The sequence below is a fragment of the Rousettus aegyptiacus genome, unplaced genomic scaffold (genome assembly GCF_014176215.1).
Source record: "Rousettus aegyptiacus isolate mRouAeg1 unplaced genomic scaffold, mRouAeg1.p scaffold_m13_p_8, whole genome shotgun sequence".
Classification (NCBI taxonomy): domain Eukaryota; kingdom Metazoa; phylum Chordata; class Mammalia; order Chiroptera; family Pteropodidae; genus Rousettus; species Rousettus aegyptiacus.
In genome coordinates this window covers 70,233,720-70,248,399 of record NW_023416311.1, presented here as the reverse complement: position 1 = coordinate 70,248,399, position 14,680 = coordinate 70,233,720, and the positions used below count along the sequence as shown (strand labels likewise).

General features: G+C 40.0%; 1 pseudogene; it reads left to right on the top strand.

The window, feature by feature from the left end:
- Positions 1-387: 387 nt before the first annotated feature.
- On the top strand, positions 388-506 carry LOC118607254 (annotated as a pseudogene).
- The last annotated feature ends 14,174 nt before the right edge of the window (positions 507-14,680 follow it).

Here is a 14,680-nt window from a genome sequence, read left to right as displayed (position 1 = left end):
CCTCAGTTTTATAGCCATCATTTTTTCACAGATAGTGGCTTTCCCCACACAATTAGCAATCACTTATCAGGCAGTACACACTTACTTCATTTTCCCTCTATTCCCACTTGAGTGCCTACCAGGTACCAGGCACTGGGCAAAACTCAACATACTAATTCTGTTATTTTACCTTCCAGCAACTCTCTGAAAAAAGACATTATTATCATCCCCATTTTATAGATCAGCACACTGAAGTTCAGGGAGGTGAAATGATTTGACATTCCCATAGGGAGTAAATGGAAGAGGAAAGATTCAACCCTGGCTCGTCTGCCTTTAGTGCTCATGCTTCCTTTGTCCTCCATGCCTTGAAGCACAAGTAATGGATCAAGTTAAGAAAAATACTTGGAAGTCTACAGCCATGCCACCCCGAACCTGCCTGATCTCGTCTGATCTCGGAAGCTAAGCAGGGTTGGGCCTGGTTAGTACTTGGATGGGAGACCACCTAGGAATACCAGGTGCCAAAGGCATAAGGAAGGAAGGAAGGAAGGAAGGAAGGAAGGAAGGAAGGAAGGAAGGAAGGAGAAGGAAGGAAGGAAAGAAGGAAAATACTTTGAGAGCTATGAAGATTTCTAACATTCTCAATGATTAGAGCATATTGGTAATATCCAAGTCCAATTCATTTTGTTTTTATTCAACCTTATTTAATTGTAAAACTACAAGTACCAATTATTTTTCAAAGCGCTTAGAGATGATGAGTGCTGAAATGTGAGCATCTTCTGGTGGGCCTTGTTTTTAGAAGACGTTGAGAGAAAAGTATAAATTTATCAAATCAGCATGAGATTATCCTTGTCACAAAAAGTTTGGTTTAAGGAATAATTTCCTTTAAATAGGAGTGGGCCTTAGCAGCCCCATCCGTTCCCCACCAATTGTTAACTTAGAGCAGTGATTCCAAACCCTGATGCCTGATGCCTGATGCCTGATGCCTGATGCCATGGTCCTCCACCCAGAGCTAGTGATGTGATGCATCGGGGGTGCAGCCCCAGGACTGGGCATTTCCAAAGCTCCCCAGATGGGTCTAACGTGTAGCCAAGCTGGAGAGCTACTGATTTAGATTGGTGGAGGAAGAAGAGTAGGGGAGGAGAGGGCCATAATCTAAAGTGGTCGTCCCCAGCCCCTGGACCGGGGACCAGTACTGGTCCATGGCCTGTTAGGAACCGGGCTGTACAGCAGGAAGCAAGCGGTGGTGAGCAAAGCTTCATCTGTATTTGCAGCCGCTCCCCAGCATTAGCATCACTGCCTCAGCTGCACCTCAGATCATCAGGCATTAGATTCTCATAAGAGAAATGGTCCCTGATGCCAAAAAGGTTGGGGACCACTGATCTAAAGGATTAGGAAGCACTGAGGGGTGACCAAGTCACCACAGTTTGTCATAGACTGTCCTGATGTTAAAACTGAAAGTCCTATGTCCTGGCAAACCCCTCAGTCCCAGGAAAACTGGGACTGTTGGTCACCCTAACATACCACAAGTGTTAAGTAAAGACAACAGTTCTCAAATGACAATTTTTGTCATGGGAAATGGATATGTTTGCAAAACTTCTCTCTATACAACACTTTAAAACCACATAGCTCTTACATGAAAACACAGAATCTCATTTCATTTGAATTCTAGCAAAACAAATGTACATTTCTGCTTTCAGAACTTGCATTCCCTTTGCTTTGCATTTTGGTGCAGGCTAAACTACTGTCCATAAAGATTCAAGCACAAAACTGGCTCTGCGGATTCATTTCATGGCCTTGTTATTTAAGAAAAGAGTTGCTGATAGCTGTTTTTTTTCCCATTGCCTTCTACTAAATAATTCCCAACACCTGGATTATCAGGGCTCTTTGAAGTGCCCTGTGATTCCATCAACTTACAAGTGATGCGAGATAACTAAATTTACCCAAATTAATGTATAACTTTTAGGAGTACTCCACTCCCTCAAGCATTCTGACTGGATTTCATGGAATCCCGTTTGCTTCTGACTTCCCACGGGCTCCAGAATCTTTCCATGGAGAGAGGGCAGCAGTCATTCCTGCTCACAGAACATGTTTGGCAGCTCCTGCAGTAAACACCAAGGAGGCTGGTCTCTGCTCTGACATGTTTCAACCGTTGAATCAAACTGCGGCTTTCTAGTGGGCCCTGCCTGCCCAGCCTGGAGCTGGTCTCCTGAAGTCCTAGGTTGGTAGTTGCAGACCAGAATGGCCACCATCATTGTCAACATGATGCCCTGTGTAAAACTGCACACTCAGAAACATGTGACACAGAATTCCAGGGTGTTCCTTTGTGATATAGCCCATGTGTGAAGGGCTCCCTCTGTGCTAGTCGTCATGCTGGGGGCAGCACGGTCACGGCCATTTTTTGTCCTCACTATATAAACGTAAGAGGTAGATACTTTTACCACCGATTTGTAGACGAGAAAGAAGGTTTGAGGAGAATGAGTAAGTCACACCACTGGTAAGTAACAGATGAGAAATGACAGGGCTTGATCTGCTTGACACCAGGGCTATTGCTATGGATTCCAAGAGCACACGTTCTAAAAAAGGCAAAGAGAAGATACTGGAAACAGTATGTAAAATAGATGAACTTAGATAGAAAAAAGTTTTTCAATGTCAAGAGTAGAGCCTAATAGTAACATGCCTGGACAGGGATCCACACTGCCTACTTCCAAATCTTGGCTCCACTTTTGATGAGGTTAAATAAGTGAATCTAGTTAGAATAGCATTAAGATCAGTGGGCACACTCTCAGTGGTAGTTGTTGTATTGCTCTTATTGTTATTTTATTGTTGTTGTTGCTATTCTTGTTATTACTTTCTTAAGTATGTCTTTGTTGAAGACATACCTTGAGCTCCTTCGGTGAGCATAATGTCAGATTAACAGGATCCTGGAAAAAGAAGTTATTCAGGGCAAGGTACACTACATTTCCTGTCAGATCGTGGCACACTTGGTTTCTCAAAGATTTTTTTGAAAAAGGAAAAAAAGATCCTCAACCCCCAAACTCAGCTAATTCTCATTAAAGAAATGTCGAAGCCAGGATGATGTTCAACACTTAACAGTTGATGCTGAATGATCTGCAACTGGAGAACATTTTGCAAAGGAGACTTTTAATTAGGTCCACCCCACTCTTGGACCCAGGTTCATTTTATAATCTGCAGAACCACCTTGAATTACGAAGAAACATAGTGGTCATAGGCTTAAATAGGCAACTATAAGTCATCTAATTCAATTTTTTTTCTGTTTCAGGACCCCCCTCTCTAGCCTCTCTCTCGGCGTCTGAATGCCTCCAGTGTCGGGGCACTCACCACCTCAGGAGGAAGCCTGTCTCACTCTCCACTAGCAGTAAGTGCTACAGATGGCTCTGTGAGTAAGTCTGAAATCTGCCCGCCTTCAGCCACAGCTACACATTGACTGCAGTCCCGCCACCTTCGCAACATGAAGCACTGCCACGTCCTCTTCCACAAGAGGGAGATATCCCCTTAACACATAGTTATATAGTTGCAATTTTGTTCTTTTCAAAATTTGTTTCGTAGGGGAAAAATGCTCCAATCTTGGAAGACAGGTCTTACTTAGCATTATGCAAGGAACAATGCACTTACTGTGCGGACTGATATTTTAGACATAAACAACAAGCATCGCTTAACAGTTCTGTGCAAATATGTTTTATTGGGCTTAAGTTCGAGATTTGGTGATTTTACCCCAAGGCCAGACTGGACAGATTTCAGGCTTCCAATCAAACCACTAGTTCATAATCACCTTTATCACCTGGCTTGTTTAAGTTTTTTCCTGTATATGAATGTTTTGCCTGTATATGAACCATACCAGGGGGGCCTGACCATTTTTGACTATTTCGAATTTCAAGATGAAATTGTTGTTTTCAGTTTAATGTCTTTGTCTGAAACCTAGAAATAGAGAAATTTTTCTAGACAGGAATCCGCAAGGCCACTGCTTTCTAGGACTAAAATTAATTATGAGAGGAGAATTGCTCTGGTTTTCAAAAAAAAAAAAAGGGGGTTATCCCATATTCATGCTAATAATAACTTACATCTTTATAGTCATTTCCTTTCTGTAATGGAGTTCAAAATGCTTTACAGGTATGGTGTAATTAGATCATTTTTATTATTTTTGTTAAGTATGAGTGATGTGCTATATTATTATCCCCACTTTATAGAAAGAGAAATGAGGAGTAGGGAAGTTTGGAATATGGGAAAGAAAGAAGAGTTGGAAGTTTGGACCTATGGCTTTATTCTGGCTGTTCCTTACCTTGGCAATGCCACCCTACCTACCCATTTCACCCCTTTTTCAAAGGACATTTCCTGTGACTTCAGCTTGATGGAGATTTTCTCTTTCTAATTGCTTGTTGCATGCTATGTGATTCTTGATTTGGTTTGGATCTTTTTTTTTTCCTGGTAGGTGTTATGGGGCATTTTGATTCAAAACAATTCATTCCAATTGCTTATGTTTTATTCTTCAAATATGGAATGAAAGTTCTGTGAGCCAAGGGGCTATATAATCTATTTCTTGTGTAGCCCAAATAGCTCTTGCATAAGGGACAGCTATATAGTATTTACTCAACAAATGCTGTCTTCTTAGGATTTAGATGATAACATATGCCACTATAGGAATGATTGATTAGTTATGTCTGGAACATGGGCCTAGAGAGGAAAAGATTCAACCAATCAATGTGATAATTGAGTATCATCCACATGTAGGGCACTGTGTTTTGTTGTGAAAACGATGAAAAGAAAGGCAGGATTCTGCCAAGGCCTTTTGGAACTTCCAGTTTCCTTGAAGGGGGAACCCCATTGCAGAGTGGTTGATAGCAGAGAAGTGGATTTGAAGCTCTGCTCTGTCACTTTTGTGACATTTCTTTGAGCCTCTGGATTTTCTTTTGTAAAATGAGAATAATAATAGTGTTGTGTTGATAAATGAGATGACATCTACAAAACCATTTAAAAGAGTGGCTCATACAGAGTTAAAAAATCAGTAAATAGCCCCCAATTAAACGTTGTTATTAAATGGCGGATAATTCTAGGTAAAGTGAAAAAATGGCTGAGGACGTGTGTGGGAGGGAGTTCAAAGGAATCTCCAGTGAAACATGCGATGAAGGACATGCAATTAACCTTGAAAGATAGTGAGAATTTGGTTTTGAGAAGTAAGAAGGATGGGAGAGGCCTAGGGAAATGTACGAACCAAGCTTGGGTGAGAACAAGTAGATGGAGGAAATCAAAGGTTCACATGGAGGAAGGCTAGCAGACGATAATAAGAAATGCGAGAGCAATGCCGATGCTTGCTGCTCATGGTGGTAAGTGTTCTCTTCTAGTAACACGACGAGGTAAGAAACACCACGGCCACTTTAAAGATTAGGAAGCTGAAATTCTGAGACAAGCTTCGAAGTTAGTTGGAAACATATGTGGAGGCCTTAGTAGGTGTTCGTGAGTGTGGGTCCTCCCAAACACTGTTGGTGAAGGGTGAATCGGATGCAGGCTTTCAGAGAGCACTTTGACAGGACATATTAAAATTGTCAATTCCACCTCGAGTTACTGATCCTGAAGAAATACTTGCATATGTCATCAAAGGGTCATGAAGTAGGATGTTCACTGAACATTTCAAAAACTTGGATACAACCCACGTATCTACGAATTCAGTCCATTGTGGCATGTCTGTGTTGTGGGATATTATTCAGCAATTTAACATCATGAGATAAATCTACATGATGGACATGCAACAATGACTAAAAGAAGCTGTGTCATGAAAAAAAATTCTGCAGATCATAAAATTATTATAATGCCATTAAATTTTATATGTGTATAGGTATATTTGTATGTAATAGAAGCATAAAAAAAGGCCTGAGGGGAGACAAATCAAACCGTTAATAGTGATTCTCTCTGGGGAGGAAGAGATATACATTGGGAGGGTATATGTTATATTTTAGTCTACATACTTTTGTACTATTAACAAAGAAAAGACATCTGCTACTAAAATTCATCAACTAAAATTTTAAAACATTTATGCTACATCGGTATTGCAGAAAACTACATGGTCACTAAATTATGTTAAATAAGTTGTAAAATATATTTATTGGTTTGAAAAAATTTCCCAATTTAGTGAAAAAAGTTTCAAAGCAGTATGTAGTATATATCTGCATATATATGTATATTGCTTTATAAAAGTATATACATAACACAAACACACATACAAACGCATATAAATAAATACTGAGAAAAGTACGCAAACCAAAAGGTGATTAACTCTGGATGTTGGGATTATTTGTGTGTGGTTTTTTCCTCTTTATATTCCTACCACTTAGCTTTTGCCATGGTAATTCTATGTAATGGGCCCCCTCGCCCCCAAACTCAATACCTTAAGATAATAATCTTTTTTCTCACTCACAACTATGTGTCTATGGGCCAGCCAGTCTGAGCTGAGCTCAGCTTAGTAGGTGTTTCTTCAAACTGCAGGCTGGGTCCAGGTCAGCTCTATGCCTTTCACCCTCCTTAAAGCAGAGGGCTAAGCAGGGCATTTTCTTCTTATGGCAATGACAAAAATTCAAGGGAGCAAATAGAAACACGATGTCTTTGGGCTTTGGTTTAGAGTTGACATACTATCTGTTTTGCTCACATGGCCAAGTTTATGTCAATAGGGGAAGGAAATAGACTTTGTTTCTAGTGGAAGAATCTGAAAAGTCAAGGAAACAGGCATGGATACAGAGGGAGGTGAACTTTGGGAACTGTAGTGCAGTCTACCACAACTAAATGTGTTTCCTACCTTTTCCCACTATGAATGTATATTACTTATGAAATAGACATCTTATTATTCCTCAGAAAGATGGATTATAAAACAAGGATTCGGGAGCAATAGTGCTTTGCTCAGTATTCTGGTTCAGCTCCAGTCTATTGGCTCTGTGGATTATTTCCAATTTCATCCAGCCAGTCATGGCTTCCACTGGTGTCCTTAGGACACACGTGAGAAGAACTTGTCTTCTGATTTGGACAACCTCCTCAGGCCTCATCTTTTCTTATCAAAATTTCACATGTTGAGAGAGCTCATGTATCTTAGGAGAATGACTTGGAATGCTGCCTGATTTCCTGAGGAATATAAAACTATGAGTAAGAGTGTAAGCCAGTTACTGTATTCTAAGGTGGACACACAATAAAGTTACAAGAAGCACTTTTTCTACTGTTTTGTAAATCTCAAATGAAACAATGAAGTATATATGTATCAAGTCTTCTGGCTTCATAATGGCAAGCAATGATGGCAATACATTATGTCAAGGCACATAGCAATGATAAGTTTTTTTTTTGGTCTCAGGTTGTTTCTTATGACTTTCTCCATGTCTGATTGCACCAAAAGCAACAAATCACACTGAGAAGAGATAGTTGTAACCCCCAAAGTTCACCTACACTGCTCTCCTTGCCAGCATACCGGCCCACAAAAGAGGATACCACTTTTGGAGAATGTGCTTTGGACAGAAATCCCTCCCCTTCTCACCCCTAATTTCCTTCTACCTCCCCTAAGCTAAATTTCTGCTTCAAATATTGTGGTTCAGTTCCCCTGAGAGGAGCCACTAGACCCTTTCAGGTGTGCAATAAATCTTCCACTAGTGTGTATTTTAAACTGCTTAAAGGAAAGGCATTTAACCCCATCTGTTGGTGTTGGTGTAGCATGTGTGCATGCACATGTGTGTGACAAAAAATTTTTCATGATGCAAATATTTATGGACGCTTTAACCTTCCACCCTAAGCCAAGTAGTTCCTTGGCCAAACTATCTTTTAACTGTTTTAATCTTTCTTCATCTATCACTCAATGCTTCTTCCTTTTCCACTCTAATGTTTCAACCTCTTTCCTGTTTCTCAGGTGCCCAGAATCGGGGCCAGCACTGTCCAGATTTGCTTCCATGTAATGCCTGGGTCCACATAGTTTAGTTTACATCAGAAATGGATCTGAAAACTTAAGAAGCAGAGGACTTTCACCTGCTACTTTAGATAGCAAATGCCAGCTTAACTCAAAAGAGACAGCATTTCCGTTCTGAGTGGTCAAACACAAAGAAAAACCCTTTAGGTTTTTCTACACCGAGGGTTCTCTAGGTTTTAATGCCTCAGGAACCTGTCTAAGGTGGCTGGAGTGTGAGTGGCTTTGCACCTATGACTGATGTAGGAGAAAACATGTGACATGGGCACCACATTTTTAGTTTCTCTGTCCCAAGATCTGTCCACTAGTGATTTAATCATGTATTTCATGAAGGTTCACATCTTATTAACTACATGTTTATGCCTTACCTTAAAATATTTAGAAGAGGGTACCATTTTTGGAGAATGTGCTTGGGGTAGAAATTACCCCTCCCCTCTGCCCTGCTTCCTCTGTACCTCCCTAAGCTAAGCTTCTGGTTCAAATTCTGGACTTCAGTTACCCGGAGAGGAGCCACTAAGCGCTTTCATATGTGTGTGCCCAGCTGGCCATCCCATCTCTCTTTGTGGGTGTATAAACCAGGCTCTGGCTGTGTTAATCTGAGGCAGGAATAAAGTCCTAGAAAACAAAGCAAAACAAACAAATACATCTCCATTGCTCCATTTAGGGTCATGCTCAGTTTTAAGTATCCCTTTCAGTTCTGTTCAAGACAGTCCAACAGAACAGAGGCAGCACTGGGCTGCACGGACCTCACGAATAGCTTGGTAAGGATCCATCAGGGGACTTCAGTAATTATGTTGAAAAGAATGAATGAGCCACACCTGATCCAATGCTTCTTAAAGCAAAGAGAGCTAAAATGCTTTCTGGAATCTTAACAACAACAAAAAAATTAGAGATAAGGTCTATGAGAGTCCAATATTTTATCAGGTATATTTTGAACTCTGAAATGAGTCACCTAGAGAAAGTCCTCTGATTTTCTGTTATTAAAAGATATTGTTTCAGGGATTTCACTTCATTTTCCGTGATAGCTGATGCCAATAAAGTGGCCTTGGAAAGTTACTTAATTATTCATGTTTTAGTTAAAGCTGAAGGAAGGTTCTGTAATGCAGAAATTCAAAAACTTGTTTTGATTATTATTATTTTTTTCTTAAACAACCGAATACCATAGTAATCTAAAGAAGGACCACCTTTCTGAGCAGGAGTTGGGGAGTAGATGTGCCACGGGTAGCACTCCACCTAGGCTGGGATTACTGGGGAGGGAATAACCACATGCTAGTAAAATTTAGATTTTAGAAAAGAAATTGGCTGGGTTCGCGATATCTTAGAAGGATTAAGGGTTTAGGAATAAAAATAGAGGGGAAAATCTGTTAGTTCCTCCCAGTGTTCCAGACCAGGAGGGTTCCTGGGGGAGCAATAGATATTTGTTTCTGAGGTCCCATCTTTGGCTCGGCAGTAATTTTCATCACCTGTTTGAGGTTGGTTTCAGGCGAGGAAAGACTTGTGGAAGTTATTGCACAGCATTTCTGAAAGTGTGCTCTGAGGAATACGAGTTCTATAGAATTGTCATTGAGTGTAATATAGATTTAATCATACAAACTTGGAAACACACATTTAAATAACTGTCAGACCTTTTCTTGCTTCACGTCCTTTCAGAGCTTTTAAATGGTAAGGTGCACTGCAAACCTGCAGATGGAAGAGGGAACCCGAGGGGGAGTTCAGGTGGGTAGAATATAGAGTATAGTGTATATACTGCCCCCCCCCAAATTTAATCTCATCATAAACCCCCCTTCTGCCCAGAAAATGTCCTGGAAAATCTTTTAGGACCAGAGCTCCCTGAAAGATTGTGTGACTCACACTGTTTAGGTGAGAAAAATTAGTTTCTCAGGGCTAGGAATTAGTTTCTCAGGGTTCCAGTTCTGGCCGTTTAACTGTGGGCATTTATTTAATATCTATCTCCAAGCTTCAGTTTTCTCATCTATGGTAAGAATCAGTTACTAGAATCCGATGATTCCTGTGTGAGCACTTCCTCACATTTGTCTCTTTTTGACCCAAATTTTCTGAGAACCACTTTTTAAGTAGAGCCAATCCACTGCCACCAGTGAAAGACCCCCCTTAAGATGAACAAATAGTGGTAACTTGTTACCATTTCTGTGGCTCACCTATGGATTTATAGAACAAAATGAGTTTGCATTGACTCAAAACACCACTAGCCAAGCCTTGCTAGAAAGAACAGTTTATGCTGTTGAATGCTCTCTTGACAGATTGTTCTCAAAGAACATGAATCACACTTTGAACTTCAAGTCCATTGCAAAACTCATCACATTTTCCACCAGGGCCAAGGAGAATTTTTAAGGTGGAGAGAGACAGGGTCATTTACCTTGGGGCCATTTGTCAAAATGATAAACTATTCTAGCGCAGAGAAGACCTCACGAAATAGCTTGTCTGTGGGAGGCTTTGCAATGACTTTGATGTCCTCCAGAGAAAACCATCAAGAGCATGACTGGGCCAGACTAGGTCTCAGGTGAATCAGGAGGCAGAATTTCAAGAAATTCTCATTTGTTAATTCAACAGCTCCGTTTTGAACACTGACTAGGTACCGGGGCTCTGATAGCCATCATCATCATCATCATCACGAGGGGGTTTCTTTTATAACATTCTTGTCAGATTGAGTATTGTAATTTAAAACTCCTTGCTAATTTTGGAAGTGAAAAATGGTATTTCGCCGTGGTTTTAATTTGAATTTCTCATACTTGACATTTTATAATTTTTTAATTTAATATATTCTCTTTTGTGAATTTTCCATTAACACATTAGGATCTTAGTGTGTTTGAAATAAATAAATGCCAGAAGAATACCTAATAAACCATGAGCGTAGGAATGATGTTAAAAAAAGTGGGGCAGGTGACAGGGTATGTGATGTGTGTGAGCAACACTAATTACCCACCAGATGCCAGGCACGGCCCTGGGTCTTCTCTCCGTTTTGTCATTGTGCTGGCTGTGACATCTTCCACCTTGTGTTAACTGCCCTTCTGCCTCTATGAGGCCCTTGTGACTTTACAGAGTGGTTGGTCTTCTGCACTATGTGGGAATGCAGGACTCTTGCAGGGCTAAATAGATTCCATTTCTGCAGAGGTGAGATACACCTAATACCCAGCAACTTAATTTATGTATTAGAATTTTTTCCCCTTCTTTATCTTCTCTTCTTCATGTCTTCACATGAATTTAGAATTCTCACGGGAGATGAGAAACATAAATAGCCCCTCTGTTTGACAAAGCAGGAGCTCTGTCTTGAATGACTTCCCCAAAAGCCCAAATCCTCAGAAAACTTGGAAGTCAACCTCTTTGCCTCATTTTATTCTTTCCACATTCTTTATGTTCCATATCATGTGTACACCAGGACGGTGTCACAGGCCTCCTATAACAGCAAGCTCATGTGGAGGATCTCTGTGGGGCTATGGCCCGGATGATCTACGGGGACAGCTACCTTCCTCATGGTGATGTTCTCCTCATCTACTTGGACCCTCCCCCACCAACCTATTTTTTCTCCTGCTTAAAAAAAGGATTTGAGGTTGCAGTGAGCCCCCTTTCTGGCCTTCAATTTCTTTCTCTCTCTGCACCCTGAATTAGCCAGTGAATTCATAATTTGGTTGGGAATTGTTCCAAGGCAAACCTTTAATTTACAGGCTTTATTTTTCTACCTTATGAGGTTTAAAGGAGTCCTTTTCAGAGGGATGTCCTTTCAAAAATGTATATCAGGCTTCAAGGTTTCATAATGACTCATGATATTAATCCCTCCCAACCTGTGACTATCAATGAAATAGAGCCATTCTCTCTACCTGCTTCTACCTTGGCATAAATTTGTTGAAGGCTGACCTCCTCTTAGTGATGGGACAGCCATAGAGGTAGGATGATTTCTGTACAGCTCTAAGACATCCAACATGTCCGTGTGATGACAAAGGCCGAGGACATTCTAAGGCTGAACATGTTATGGAAGTCTGGTTTATTAGGGGTGGTGTTCAAAGCGTAGTTTGTATTGGATTAAACAGGTAGTCTCCCAAATGTTGTTTCTTTCATTATTCAAGTTGACCAAGTGTGATTCATGTTTCCTCTTTCTTCTACTAATCACTCATGTCTAAAAATAAAAAATGGTAGCATTTTGAAGAAGAAACTGAGTTTTGGGCCAATGTCCCAAGCCTTTCTTTCTTTTTACATCTCTCTCATTTAAAAAAGTGTTAGTCCACATGTGGACCCTGACTTGGCTGCCTCTGGAAGCGGCCGCACTTGTAGATTGCACTGGCAGAGAAGCATGGATAGAAAGATGAATATGTGAAAAGAGAAGCAACAGGTCCAGAGAGCCGCTCATCAAGGTTAACTCCATTCCAGGCTCTTGACCACGATACCATACTACATACCAGTCATAAGGCCTCTGATGAGTACCACATTTTCTTCATTGTTAGTAATGGGAACAATCTCATGGAGTTGTTGAAGGACTGAGTGAATTAATACATATAAAAAAACTCAGAACAGCATTGGGTATATAATAAGGGTGCAATAATATTAGTTATTATCATTATTATTGTTGTTGTTATGGTGATGATAATCAGAGTGACTCCAGTAAACTAACTGTAAATGGAAGCCTTCGATCTTCCCAAAGGATAGGAGGGTATTAAATGAAAAGGTGACTCACATTACCATGAACCATAAGTTTCAGAATTACTGATGAACTGCAGCAGAAAACATGTTGCTTGACCTCCTTTTTGCCTTAAATTCATAGTCGATAAAAACAAGTTTAAAGTATTGTACCTGTGCCCATTTCCTTGGTTTCCTGCAGAAATAAAATATAATATATGTTTTCTTGCAAAAAACTTTGACAAGGAAAATACAAGCTATTATCATTATGGTTTTCTCTTCAGCCCTGAAGGTGCTCAGAGTTTTTTCCCCTGTCATTAACAAAAAATGAAATAGACAATTTTTTTTTCTTCCTTTCTTTCACTGTCCTTTAAAAAAATGGCTTCGAAGTGTTTGGAAGTGAAATAGCTGCTTTTGAGGTTTATTGTGTTCAGCCAGATTATTTAGTCATTAGCTCACTAGCACAACTTGTGTCCAGAAAGGTATCAGCACAGAGAAGCACTAAGTAGGCACGAAGGAATGCACGAGATCTTTGTCCAGACAACAGCAGAAAACACAGTCAAGAACAAAAATGGTCTGCCTAGGAAAAAAAGAAGTTCAGTGGACACAAAATATTGAAACGGCTGCCTGGGGAAGTCAGGTGGTCTCTCTGGAACAGGTAAAAGAAAATTTCAACTCACTATGAAACCGTGCAGCAGCCCATGGTCCTTGTATTCTCAGTCAGTCATATTTGCTAAAATTTATCGGGTAGTCTCTGTGCTCTAAGCACTCTCCTAAGGGGTCTATAATATCTTATCTCTTTTTAAATTCCCATTAATAACCCTATGGATGTGAGTGTTATTATTATTTCCATTTTATAGTTAGCAAAGAGAAACCCTAAGGTGAAATCACTTTCTAAAGATGATAGTGAAGGAGTGGCAGAGCCAGGATTTAACACAGACCTTTGTGTGACTCTAAAGTTTACCCTTGTAACCGAAATGCCATTTGCCTCCCGCATTCATGAGTGGTACATCCCAATAGCCTCCGGGGTGCCTGCATTGGAAAGGTAGTAAAAATGTTTCCCCCGCAAAGGAGGTCATCAGCTATAAGAAGGGTAGGGAAACATCACGTCTTATACTATAATTGCTCCAGTTATTCATTTCAATTTTAAGTTTGTGAACCGATGCCTTTAAGGACGGGACACTAGTAGAGGAAAAATATATCCCGGGCCCAGTATTTCCATGATAAGTGAGCTAAGATGTGAGCCCACAAAGAGTTATGCATCACTGCTCCCCAGCAAATCATAAATAATAATGGCAACTAATAAAATCAAATTCATGTGCACCAATGTGATTACTCGAACGTTACCCTTTCCAGGGGGAGTCCAACACATCTGCTGCTGTAACTCAAAAGAAATCAGACTCCTGGTATTTCTAGTGGGCAGTTTTGGATAGCTACTTTATAAGAAGTCTGGAATAATCTTGCATACTTTGGTGAATATGCAATTGACAGATAATTTACTTCCCATTCATCAATATCCTCACTGAAGGAAAATGTTGGAGTGATTAATATGATGATTTAATGGGGGAGGGAAAGAAAAAAATCAATGAGGAAACTTGGTACTTGGATAATTTATGGGTACTATGGCACAGAGAGGGCTGCATCAGTTTTCGAACAAGTACGAGTTATGTGCCTCCATAAGGAGCTTATAAATAAACATGAAGGCCTAGAAATCTTGCACTTCAGAATTAATCTCATCTGAAGCAATAAGAGACTTAGTTTCAAAGAAAATCTAGGGCAGAATGCCCAGCTCAGAAGACAATCTGAGGAAGAGGAAAGCTTTTGGAGAAATTAAAAACTTCTCCTATTATTTTTATTTTCAAGCTTAAACATAAGAGTGCCAAAGTTCTTCACACGTAATTTCTGAAAATGTAAAATAGATTAATTTTTAGAGTGAAAAAGGCTTTAAAACTAAAAGAGATCTCAGAGAGCTAAATAGACTTGCACATGGTTGCATGTCTAGCTAGCCTTCATTTTTATTCACAAGATTTAAAAAATAATCATAAAAATTTAATAAGCTTTCTAATTTTAAAAGTGACAAATGCTTATTGTAGCAAAATGAGGAAGAAAACAGAAAAGCAAAATAAAAAT